This window comes from Mytilus galloprovincialis, chromosome 14 (assembly GCF_965363235.1).
Source record: "Mytilus galloprovincialis chromosome 14, xbMytGall1.hap1.1, whole genome shotgun sequence".
Lineage (NCBI taxonomy): Eukaryota > Metazoa > Mollusca > Bivalvia > Mytilida > Mytilidae > Mytilus > Mytilus galloprovincialis.
Genome location: NC_134851.1, coordinates 21,320,897 through 21,333,121, shown reverse-complemented (window position 1 = coordinate 21,333,121; position 12,225 = coordinate 21,320,897). Strand labels below are relative to the sequence as shown.

The 12,225-nt window shown below is 32.0% G+C and overlaps 1 protein-coding gene across 2 annotated transcripts in view; it reads left to right on the top strand.

The window, feature by feature from the left end:
• Window positions 1–12,225, top strand: part of LOC143058607 (cephalotocin receptor 1-like) — a 64,360-nt gene that overhangs the window by 26,722 nt on the left and 25,413 nt on the right. The gene's annotated exons all lie outside the window — the stretch shown is intronic.

Genomic DNA, 12,225 nt, shown 5'->3' with positions numbered 1-12,225 from the left:
ACAGTTGATTGCTTGTTGTGTATTTGTCCTTTATATTTTATTGTATATCAGACGATAAAACATTTTTTTTAATGTTGATATAATCATTTTGTATGCTAGGCACCTGAAACTGATTGTAATAATCATTAATTTAGTACTTTATATATAAATGATACATTTGATATTCAATTTATTTGATAAAGAACACGGAATCGTCCCTAATTGTTCATTAAAGAGCACGACAAACCAAACGTTTAGGAACATCCCTTAATAGTACCAGCAAGTGCATTTTTTTTGTATATAAGGAACGATTTAGATCTTTACATATTGTATTACGCGAATAATGCACATTAAGCCAGCCGACCATTATATATTGACCGAGGCTGTTTAAAATAAACCTAAGTAAGTAATACGCAGGGTGTCAGTCTGGCTGTAAGCATCTTTTGGCAATTGTTTGGTCTTATACTATAAATCCAAATAAATCAGCCTATATATTCGGCTGCTCTACGATGGCTTCATCATCTTCACGAGTCGATCATTAAGAAAGACTGAATTAATTCACGGTAGTCTTATACGTGACAGCAATGAGTTTTGACATCCAATAAATATTTCCATATATATGATATCATCATATTTTATAGAACATCTTCAAATACGCAATTATGCTTTCTATAGTGTGATGTTAAGCTATTGTTTCAGATATGAGTGAAGGTTGGTCCCTATTTTAAAACGTTTAACCCGCTGCAATTGTTTGCACCTGCCCTAAGTCAGGAATCTGATGTTCAATAGTTGTCGTTTGTTGGTGTGGTTCTTAGTGTTTCTCGTTTCTCGTTTCTCGTTTTTTATATAATAGATTGTACCGTTGGTTTTCCCGTATGAATGGTTTTACACTAGTGATTTTTTTGGCGCTTCATAGCTTGCTGTTCGATGTGATTCAAGGCTCCGTGTTGAAGGCAGTACCTTGACCTATAATGGTAAACTTTTATAAATTGTAACTTGGATGGAGAGTTGTCTCAATGGCACTCATACCACATCTTCCTGTGTCTTTGAAATATTTTAAAAATGTCTGTGTTACACATATATTCATAGAGAGTGGTTCATTCTCTGGACGTAGCAACAAATCTTTCATAGTTACATTGTATATCAGACGATAAAATATTTTTTTATCAATCATTTGACATAATCATTTTGTATGGTAAGCACCTGGAACTGGTTTTTAATAATCATTAATTCAGTATTTTTTACATAAATGGTATATTTAATATTCTATTTATTTGACAAAGAAATCACCAGTAATTGGTCATTAAAAAGCACGACAAAACCAAAGGTTATGGAAGATCTCTAAATAGTACCAGTCAAACAAGTTTGTTATTTTTTATAGACAGAATTTGATGGGAGCGATTTAAATTTTACATATTTATGTATAACCCAAATAATGCCATTTGTTATATTCCGGCTAACTCCGACTAATCTCCGATAGTTACTTTAACATCGATAGGATATAAAGGCTGCTAGAGGGCGCATAATCAATCTAATTTCACATTGTATAGACATCCGGTTATTGTGGAATACTGCATGGTGTCCTCTTATTACTATACGCAGCTAGTTTTGTCGTTTATTTGAAGTTTAGTTGACGTATATACACCATATCTCCCATTATTTACACTTTTTTTTATTTCTTGTCATGTCACAAAAAAAAAAACTACTAATGTTACGAAACATCGATGTTGGTTTTTCTGTAGTAGTAGTGGAGTCGTAGTATTGATATTTGTTTATAAACGTGAATAATTATAATACCGTAACGTCTTGTATTAATCTTATAACGATAATAAGCACCGCAAGATCAGATATTTGATTAACAAATCATGGTGCTAAATATTTGATCAAAACAAACAAATAAATTAGTACAAAAAAATTAAATAAAGCACAGGACATTTGTTTATCTGATATAAATATTTTATTATGACATTACCACATTCGCGCCGATAATAATATATCGACCGAGGCTGTTTAGAATAAATCTAAGTATAGTAATACGTATGGTGCCAGTCAGACTGTAAGTCTCTTTGGAACATATATGGTCTTATTCTATCAACCCAAATAATTCAGTCTGTATATTCCGCTGCTCTACGATGGCTTCATCGTCTTCACGGGTCGATTATTGAGAGAGACTGAATTTATTCGCGATAGTCTTATACGTGACTGCAAATGGGTTTTGGCATCCCATTGGTATTTCCATATATCGTCGCTGGGTTTCCAAAATGTCGTATATGAGTTTTTTGGCTAAAAATACTTTTTGACACAAATGGTCTGGGCGGGAGATAATCTTTGGTATTGCAAAAAAGCATGCAGTTAGACCAATCAAAACATTTGAAATAAGACATATTACAAAACTGTCAATGTCAGTTGTTTGTAAAATTTGGTTCCAAAATGTTGTATGATAACTTGAAAATCGTTTTATAATGGCTTTGGGAATAAAATAATTGTACATTTCTTTATTTCTGTGAAAATAATCTAAGTTCTCGGATAATCGAGAAATGTCAAAGTTTTTATTTCACTGCTGTTTACAAAAATGTTCAAGTTCACATACGCCATTTTGGAAGCATGCCTTTTTTTAAAAATTTTCAAAGCCTGTTTGTGAGGTATTTTTTTCTTTAAAAAAATGTAATTTACAACATTTTGGAAGCCCAGCGACGATATGTAAGTATGCAATATAATTATATTTTATAGGACATCTTCTAATCAAATATGTAGACATGAACTGTTTCAAAATTCTCCGTGTTATTCAAAGAGAGTGATACATTCTCTGGACGTTCAAGAACCCTTGCACCACATCTTTTATGGGTACATTGGTTTAGCCTGTTGTAAGACAAAATTTCTGTCCCTGTCCAACACAATTTTGTTTTCCAGTATCGGGCAGTTTGATATATTCACATTCAAGTCTTGCAAGTGTTCCAGTATTAGTACAAAAATCCCTGCCATCTCACATTATAAATCCTATGTGATGTGTTACATGTAATGGTCCAAAATATATGCATGAAATAGTTGCAACTGGACGTTAAGCCAAACCAGTCCCTAAATGTAATCAGACGAATAAAACAAATATTGTAAATAAGTTTGACCATTCAATAACTTGATGTTGAGAATTAATGTCATGTTTATATTCAGTACTATTTAAATGAGAAAATTTTACGTCATTATTAATAATAATGCAATTTACCATGAGCAGACATGACAGACACAAACAAACGACGACCACATAATTTCAGGATCCTGATTTTTGAAAGGCACATGCAAATGTGGGTGGTTTAACATTTTTGTGAGCGCTTAACCCTCTCCCTAACCTGGGACTGTTGTGTAACAGGACAACATGAGAAAAAACTGTTAAAATCAGTTATTTTTTATAGTGGATTAATTAAAAAGATCGACAAGAAACTCTTAAAAAATTAAAATCCAATTGTTCAGAGAACAATTGAAGGCCTTTCCACATCAAAGAAACTTTGAAAACAAGCTAGTTTATTCAGACTGATGCGATAATGGTTTTGATATATTTGAAAGTGAACTAAAGTAGATAATATGCTACTTCTCTGGTTAAGTAAATGTTACATTTGGTCTCATATGATAGCTTCTTTCACACTGATTCCAAAAATATATAGTTTTTATATACTTTTGCCTGTAAACCGGGATATAATTGACCACTTCCGGTCTACAGAAAGTCACTTCTAGTCTTTAGTGATTAGTAAACGTATTTAAGTTACAAAATATATGGATTCTGAGTACTTTGATATGAAAAAAGTGCAGAAATAGCTACTTCCGGTATTCTCAAGGTCACTTCTGGTTGTCATTTTTCAAGGTCATATGTCATCTAACCTTTTGTACAAGGTCATATGGTTTTATAATGAACTTAGTTGAAGTTATGATCAAATAACTATATATTCAGACATTTCAGGGGCACTAACACCTATAAGATGCACTTTAATTGTATCAGATCAAATGTAACATATCTTCATTACAATAAATCCAACATTTTGCGCTTGTTTTTTAATGTATATCTTTAAAACTGTCGGAGAAAATCTCGAAACAAGGCAAAATCAAAATTTAGAACTTGACCTTGACCTCATTTTATAAGTTAAGACCTAGGGGCCTCAAATAAAAACATTACAGGGTTATATGGTTAACAGTTGATGAGTTGAAAACACATACCGACAAATTTATTTTGTAAAGGTTGATAACTCCTATAAAATATCATCGAATCCCTTCGATCAAAATTAGCCAAAAATTCCTGAGGATGTAACGAACAATTTGTAAAAAGAATTTTGTCGATATCTTTTTTTGTTACGAAGGAGAGGAACTCTGATGATAAACAGTAAATAGGGAGATAACTCTTACAAAGAAAATGGTTCGGCTTAGCAGGGTGAAATTTAAAAGTGCATAAACTTTACGATACAATATAAGAAATTTCTAAGCGACATATTGCGAAACAAACATTTATTGCAAGAACAAAACGTGGCGAAAAAAAAATAATAATCAGAACAAATACAATAGGTCTTTCCACAGAAAAGTGGAAAGACCTAATAACATAAAAACAATTGATACAAAACACCGACCTAAGCAAACTTTCAGATGCTGAACGCTAGTTTAAAGTTAATTCCAACTAATAAATAAAACAGGATCTCCCAGACTAAGTGTATCAGTTATTAGACATCCAATGGATTTAAATCATTTAATGCAAAGACGTCATTAACAGTCTATTAGACACTTCATATTGTGCAATGCAAAAATATGAATAAAAAGTTATCGGCATGATGTAGAATCATGAGAAGTCATAACTCTACATATATTGCAATTATTATATAAATACCATCCATACCTACTCACATAACATACATTTGTTTGTACCACATTTAATTTAGATATACATTCTTTAAGACATTTGTTAAGGATAATGAGTATGATTTTAGTCCATGTTTTTTTCACGTATTGATGGATTTTCTTAACTTAAAACAAGATTAAATTTGTGTTGGTGGTGAAATTAGATTTGCGGAGACAACATAATTTCTTAAGGACCCATTTTCCATTAAAGTTTGAATACATACAATGCCTTGTTTGGGAAACTAGACATAATAAAGAATAAATGTTGATTAAATTTTCGTTATAATAGATTCAGATAATACTTTGACAGGATGTTAACTTCTATAATCACATTAAAACACCTGTTCTATAATCAATCAACCGTAAAATCGTATTTACAGAGTAATAACTTAAAAAAACATCATTATATAGCTATTAATTAAATCCTGTAAAAATCTGAGTTAATTACAGTCTTAAGATGCTTTTCAATTCAGACATTTCAATAAGATTAGCTGTCACAGATGTAGGATACCAATTATACTGAATTCTTTAATAGTTACCTTTTAATGTAGAGAAAATACAAATTTTAATACTATTCGTATAATGAATCTATAATTTACATTGATATGAATAAATTTCTTGATGTGACTAAAGAAAACGATTGTCCAGTAAAAGCACGGTAAGGTAAATATATTATTATAAACTCTTAGACTGGATTCATAAATTTTCAGTGGTTACCTATTTTCGTACATTAAAGAAAATTTTATTTTCGTGGATATTTACTTTCGTGGTTTTGACAAAGTCTGCATACATGCATAAACAGAAAATATTTAAATCGTTGAACTTTTAAATTCGTAGAATACACAACACACGACAAACGTATATCATTGAAATATATGTTTGAAAAACATATATGACTTTAATTCTGACAGTGAAATTGCTAAGGTGCATGTGTTACCAAATGTTTGTTTAATCTACACTATAAAGAAGAAAGTTGAATAGCTTGATCAAATAACCGTTGTCTCTACCATTAAGTAAACATGAGCTGTTAACATTCAGCAGCCGCTTATTATCCCAACTCATTTATTTTTTTTTATCATACATATAGGTATGATATATTTAAAATTTCTTCAGCATGTTGACACGATAAAACATATTTTAAATGCTGTACATACCAATAATCTGATGAAAAAGCCATTAGAACCTCGTTATTTATGATTTGCTAATATGCATGTTGTGTTTGGGTGGATGAATGTATGGGCGTCTGAAGGCAAATATTACATATACATTATGGTGATGTCAAGTTAACGTGATCTGGATATGGAGACTGACTTGTACAATACAAATTCCCCTAGCTTGTTTTTTACCTGTTACTCACAAAGTTTCAGTTTGCAGAAGTATAACAGTTTGCAGAAGTATATGTAAAACAGTTTGTAGAACTATTTGTCTTCCTGCCCGGACACATTGATAGTTTAATACTCTTATTCTTAGCGGTAAAGCAGCAGATAATTTTAATTTTTTGTTGCTTCAACCTAGCCAAAATAAAGGTTATTCTTTAGTTTTCTATGTTGTGTCTTGTGTACTATTGTTTGTCTGTTTGTCTTTTTCATTTTTTAACCATTGCGTTGTCAGTTTATTTTAGATTTATGAGTTTGACTGTCCCCCTGGTATCTTTCGTCCCTCTTCTATTGACTTATCGCACCTGATGCAAGCAATCAAGAATACACAAGTCCATGAAACGGTATTGTACTAGGTGTTAAAATGTCTCATTTCATTAAATCTTAAGTGAAGAACTTTATGGAGAGATATCTCATAGAAACAGGATTAAGTGATGATTGGTTTATCTGTCAGCCAACAATCATCTCTTTGTTCTCCAGATCAGTCATTTTAAATTATAAGCACATACATATTAAGTATAGACATGTAGATATGCTAAGAAACAGCTACTGTTAATAGTCGTACTATTCTGTTTAAAAACAAAGACATTTTAGTATTCAATCGTGATGCATATCAGGGTAAAATAATTTTAATGCTATTAGAATAGGAATCCGTATTGTACTACTTAATATTTTGAAGAAAGACATGTCTTTCTAACCGGACGCATTGAAAGCAAACCGATAAATCGTTATTCTTATATATAAATTAATGAGCACATAACTACCGATATACATATAAACATGTTTAGAAACAGCTACTGCTAATAGTAGTACCATTCTGTAATAAAACAAAGACATTTTACTTTTCAATCGCAAAAACAATCACAATGATGAAATGAATTGTCCATAGACTATTCTTCTTTACATATCTCTTGATATAATGATGAATTGAATTGGCCTTTGTGTATTATCTTATCAATCATAACGGTCAGTCCTGGTCAGTATTGGTCAGTAATAATCCATCATTGCCACGAAGACCACTGGACGGAGTGAGACAGAAATCAAAGGTTTTAACCTTAATTAATTGACCCTAGACCTCAACTCATTCTTCTAATACAATGATTGAAAAGTAATCTTTAAGTGAGAAAAGCAATTGTCTCGAGAGTTGTAACATTTATCTATGACCTTGGTCTTGGACAGGATCCACCATTTCAATGAGTGATTGAAGCATATTGAAATAATTTTACAAAATAGAGTCAACTGATACCAAAGTGACAATTAAGATTTATAGGGCGAAAATCACATAACTGTTTTCCAAGACTTGTCATAATTATGTATATAGCAGACAACTAAAAAATAAATCTTTGGGCGTGCCCACACCATACTGACAAATCCGACGCTTACTCTCAAATGCTCACTATGTAATCCAACATAAGAGACGTCAAGCTTACTACCATACTGACAAATCCGACGTAAGGGACACGCTTACTCTCAAATGCACACTAATCCGACATAAGAGACGTCAAGCTTACTACCATAGTGACAAATTCGGAGTAAGGGACACGCTTACTCTCAAATGCACACTATGTAATCCAACATAAGAGACGTCAAGCTTACTACCATAGTGACAAATCCGACGTAAGGGGCACGCTTACTCTCAAATGCACACTAATCCGACATAAGAGACGTCAAGCTTACTACCATAGTGACAAATTCGGAGTAAGGGGCACGCTTACTCTCAAATGCACACTATGTAATCCAGCATAAGAGACGTCAAGCTTACTACCATAGTGACAAATCCGAAATAAGGGGCACGCTTACTCTCAAATACACACTATGTAATCCAACATAAGAGACGTCAAGCTTACTACCATAGTGACAAATCCGAAATAAGGGGCACGCTTACTCTCAAATGCACACTATGTAATCCAACATAAGAGACGTCAAGCTTACTACCATAGTGACAAATCCGGAGTAAGGGGCACGCTTACTCTCAAATGCACACTATGTAATCCAACATAAGAGACGTCAAGCTTACTACCATAGTGACAAATCCGGAGTAAGGGGCACGCTTACTCTCAAATGCACACTATGTAATCCAACATAAGAGACGTCAAGCTTACTACCATAGTGACAAATCCGAAATAAGGGGCACGCTTACTCTCAAATACACACTATGTAATCCAACATAAGAGACGTCAAGCTTACTACCATAGTGACAAATTCGGAGTAAGGGGCACGCTTACTCTCAAATGCACACTATGTAATCCAACATAAGAGACGTCAAGCTTACTACCATAGTGACAAATCCGAAATAAGGGGCACGCTTACTCTCAAATGCACACTATGTAATCCGACATAAGAGACGTCAAGCTTACTACCATAGTGACAAATCCGGAGTAAGGGGCACGCTTACTCTCAAATGCACACTATGTAATCCAACATAAGAGACGTCAAGCTTACTACCATAGTGACAAATCCGACGTAAGGGGCACGCTTACTCTCAAATGCACACTATGTAATCCAACATAAGAGACGTCAAGCTTACTACCATAGTGACAAATCCGGAGTAAGGGGCACGCTTACTCTCAAATGCACACTATGTAATCCAGCATAAGAGACGTCAAGCTTACTACCATAGTGACAAATTCGGAGTAAGGGGCACGCTTACTACCATAGTGACAAATTCGGAGTAAGGGGCACGCTTACTTTCAAATGCACACTATGTAATCCAACATAAGAGACGTCAAGCTTACTACCATAGTGACAAATTTGGAGTAAGGGACAAGCTTGGAAGTTTTACAATAGATGAGAAAATGAAAGAATTCAATTGTATATTTATTTTATACCACACGACATTAAAAACTTTAAAAAAAGATTATTTTTAACATTCATGATCGTGATATCAATAAATGCAGGAACAGGAAATATATTGTATATCTATTGGAAACTATATGAAATTTATAATCTTTAGATGCTTCTGATTTTTATGATAGTAATATATGCATACGCTATATACATTTGTATATTTATCAGAAACCATATGAAATAAAAACTCGAGAATATTTCTAATATTTATTATCCTACGAGTATGTGTATTTAGTACTTTTACTTGTATATTTATTAGAAACCATATGAACGATGAACTTAAAACAATTTAGAATATTTCTAACGTTTAATAATCGAGATACTTAACTTTGCTTACATAACGCTCCAGGTCTAAGATATTTTATCCTACCTCTATATTTATTTCATATTTATTATATACCTCAAAGAAACTGATTACATTATGAATTTCATACTGCAATAGATCATTTGTTTTTAATGACTTAAATATGATTGTAATGACGTATTTAAGCATAGAAAAATCAAGTGTTCCAATATGTATATTTTCCAATTTATTTTTAAGACAACTAAAAAGCAGTGGCTTAGATTCAAAGTGATAAATTATAAGAAAAGCATACATCAGAGAACACATTTTATACACTTTAGAGGGAACTAGAGACTGTGTTTCAAAATCTGTCCTTTTCAGTTGGTAATTTGACGGTCCGAAATTCAGATTTACAGGCGACGCGTACCGTGGTCTTTGCGACTGTCAAAGCAGAAGTTTACTATTGCAACTATTGTTATTCCTAATTAATCTAATATCAACTATAAAAATATTCAAAATAAACATAGGGTTTATTTGTTAATTTAATTTGACTTTTGATAATCTTTCAGACAAAAACTGAGATACAAAAATAGGAAGATGAGGTATGATTACCAATAAACAAATCATTTTGTCTCCTGTGAAGAGTTGTCTCATTGGCAATCATACCACATCTTCTTTTTATATCCATCAGAGACCAACGGATGAGGATGTAGATTACTATAGGGCATTATACGATCTTCAACAATGAGTAAGATCCACACTGTATAGTAGATATCATATATAGTAACGTCATAAACGACACAGGGATGACAAATTGGATTTTTGTTATCCTATATCTTAAAATTGGAAAGAATTCAAAACAGAAAACCATAAACGGCCTGATTTATTCTGAAATTATAAACGAAAATAAATATGGAAAACAGCAACAAACGCAAACCACTGAATTACAGGCTCTGGAACAAAACAGATTCGATAATATCATTGTCTACATTTTTTAAAACCTTTATTATGTTGGTATTTTGTTCGTCTTTTTATTTTCTATTTCGACTATAATGAATGAATAGAACTGCGGTTAACAAAGCGGTGAAATCTGAAATATTTTTCTTTATGCTGACCGTTTTAATGTTTAGTTTCTTTAATTAAGGGATGACTGTAATATTTTTTCTGTCTATGTAGAAATATCATCAAAAATGTGGTACACACTGAATAACCCGCGTATCGGGTTATTTAAAGTGTGCACCACATTTTTTTATTTTATTTACAATAGACAGAAACAATATAAGTCATTTCTTATAATTTAAATCTTAAATCCATTTTAAACCGGAGTAAATCATAAAAAAGTTGATGACGTCACGGTCACATGACAAAATTATGTCTATGGACTGATAACAAGATAACGTCAGCCAATCAGAAGACGCGTTACATCCAAAATTAGATTATTAAGTGATGATTTCGGGAGGAAACATTGCAACTCTTGTCATGATTTTTTTTTATTTCAGTCATCTACGCCAGCACTATATGAAGAATGAAGTCTGAACACTCAAGGATTTCAATTTTCTTCATCTCGACAAACCGACGTCTTAATGGAATATATCGGCTTCACTTTATCACAATCACAGCTTATAAATTAAACATCAAATCGCAAAAAAATAATACTTGTTTTTCAGTAACTGTTAAAAATGGAGGTATCAGATAGATGACAAAAATCCTCTGACAAAATTAAATATTTCAGAAGATCTTAATAAAACCGTTGAGAAGAAAATATATAATCCCGCGAGATTGTCACGAGAAATAATAATAAAAAAAAAACAGAAAAAACACTTAACCGTATCCAGCATTCTAGAGATTAGAAAAATATCTGTACACAAATGATTGGCAAGGTGTCTGTTTCATAAGTGGGTAATTGATTACTTTTATTTAACTCACTGACATAATATTTATTGAATGATCAGTCAAACTCGAATTACTGCTATGTTAATGGTATTCATACGTGACTACGATATAATTACCTTTATAAATAATGGAAACTTGTGACAAATTTGACAAAACATAACATTAATGGCAGTCTCGTCACATTAGTTCGCAAATCATTCTGATGCATTCTAGAGTCATTGACACTTATATAAACGCTTTTGTCATGATTGGTTCATTCTTAATTAAGTAAACTTCCGGTTATTATTTTTTTTATTAAATAATTACAAATCACGTTCCTCATTTTCTTTTTTTTCTTTTCTCTGTGTCCTTGGCATATATCTTATTTCTAGTCTGTTTGACTCATTCTGTTATTGTTTGTAGTTTTGTACGTGTCCAAAACGGAATTACTGCAATATTGACAAATATACTGATCAATAAACCAACAAATTAATATAGTATTAATGATAATATAGTGTACCTTATAGACGTATTTAAACATGTAAAACCATATTCATTATGTGTGAAAAATTTGCCACTGGACGTTTCACAATCAACAAAAGGATTTTCTTATAAAAACTTAAAAGAATTCTGATTATGCATGTTATGATTTATCGGCATGCAATTTTATCTAGAAAATGAAAAAAAAAATAAATTTAGAAAATGATTCTTTTTGATCAAAACCCCTTTTCCCGATGATTCGTCGAAGTATTAAAGGTTATATATACTAAATCATCCTTCATTCATGAGTATTTCAGCTGCATTGTTGTCTCTTTTTTCATTTTTGACAGAATTCAAAATAAGATTTGGATCAGTAATTATTATATTTTGTCATAACTATTAAACACTTCGAGACGAGTAATAATTTTACACGTGTCTGTGAAGACTTAACCTCTCTTTCAGAATAACATGGTGTTTATAGGTAGGCTCCTTACTGCTTTTCATAGCAATATAATA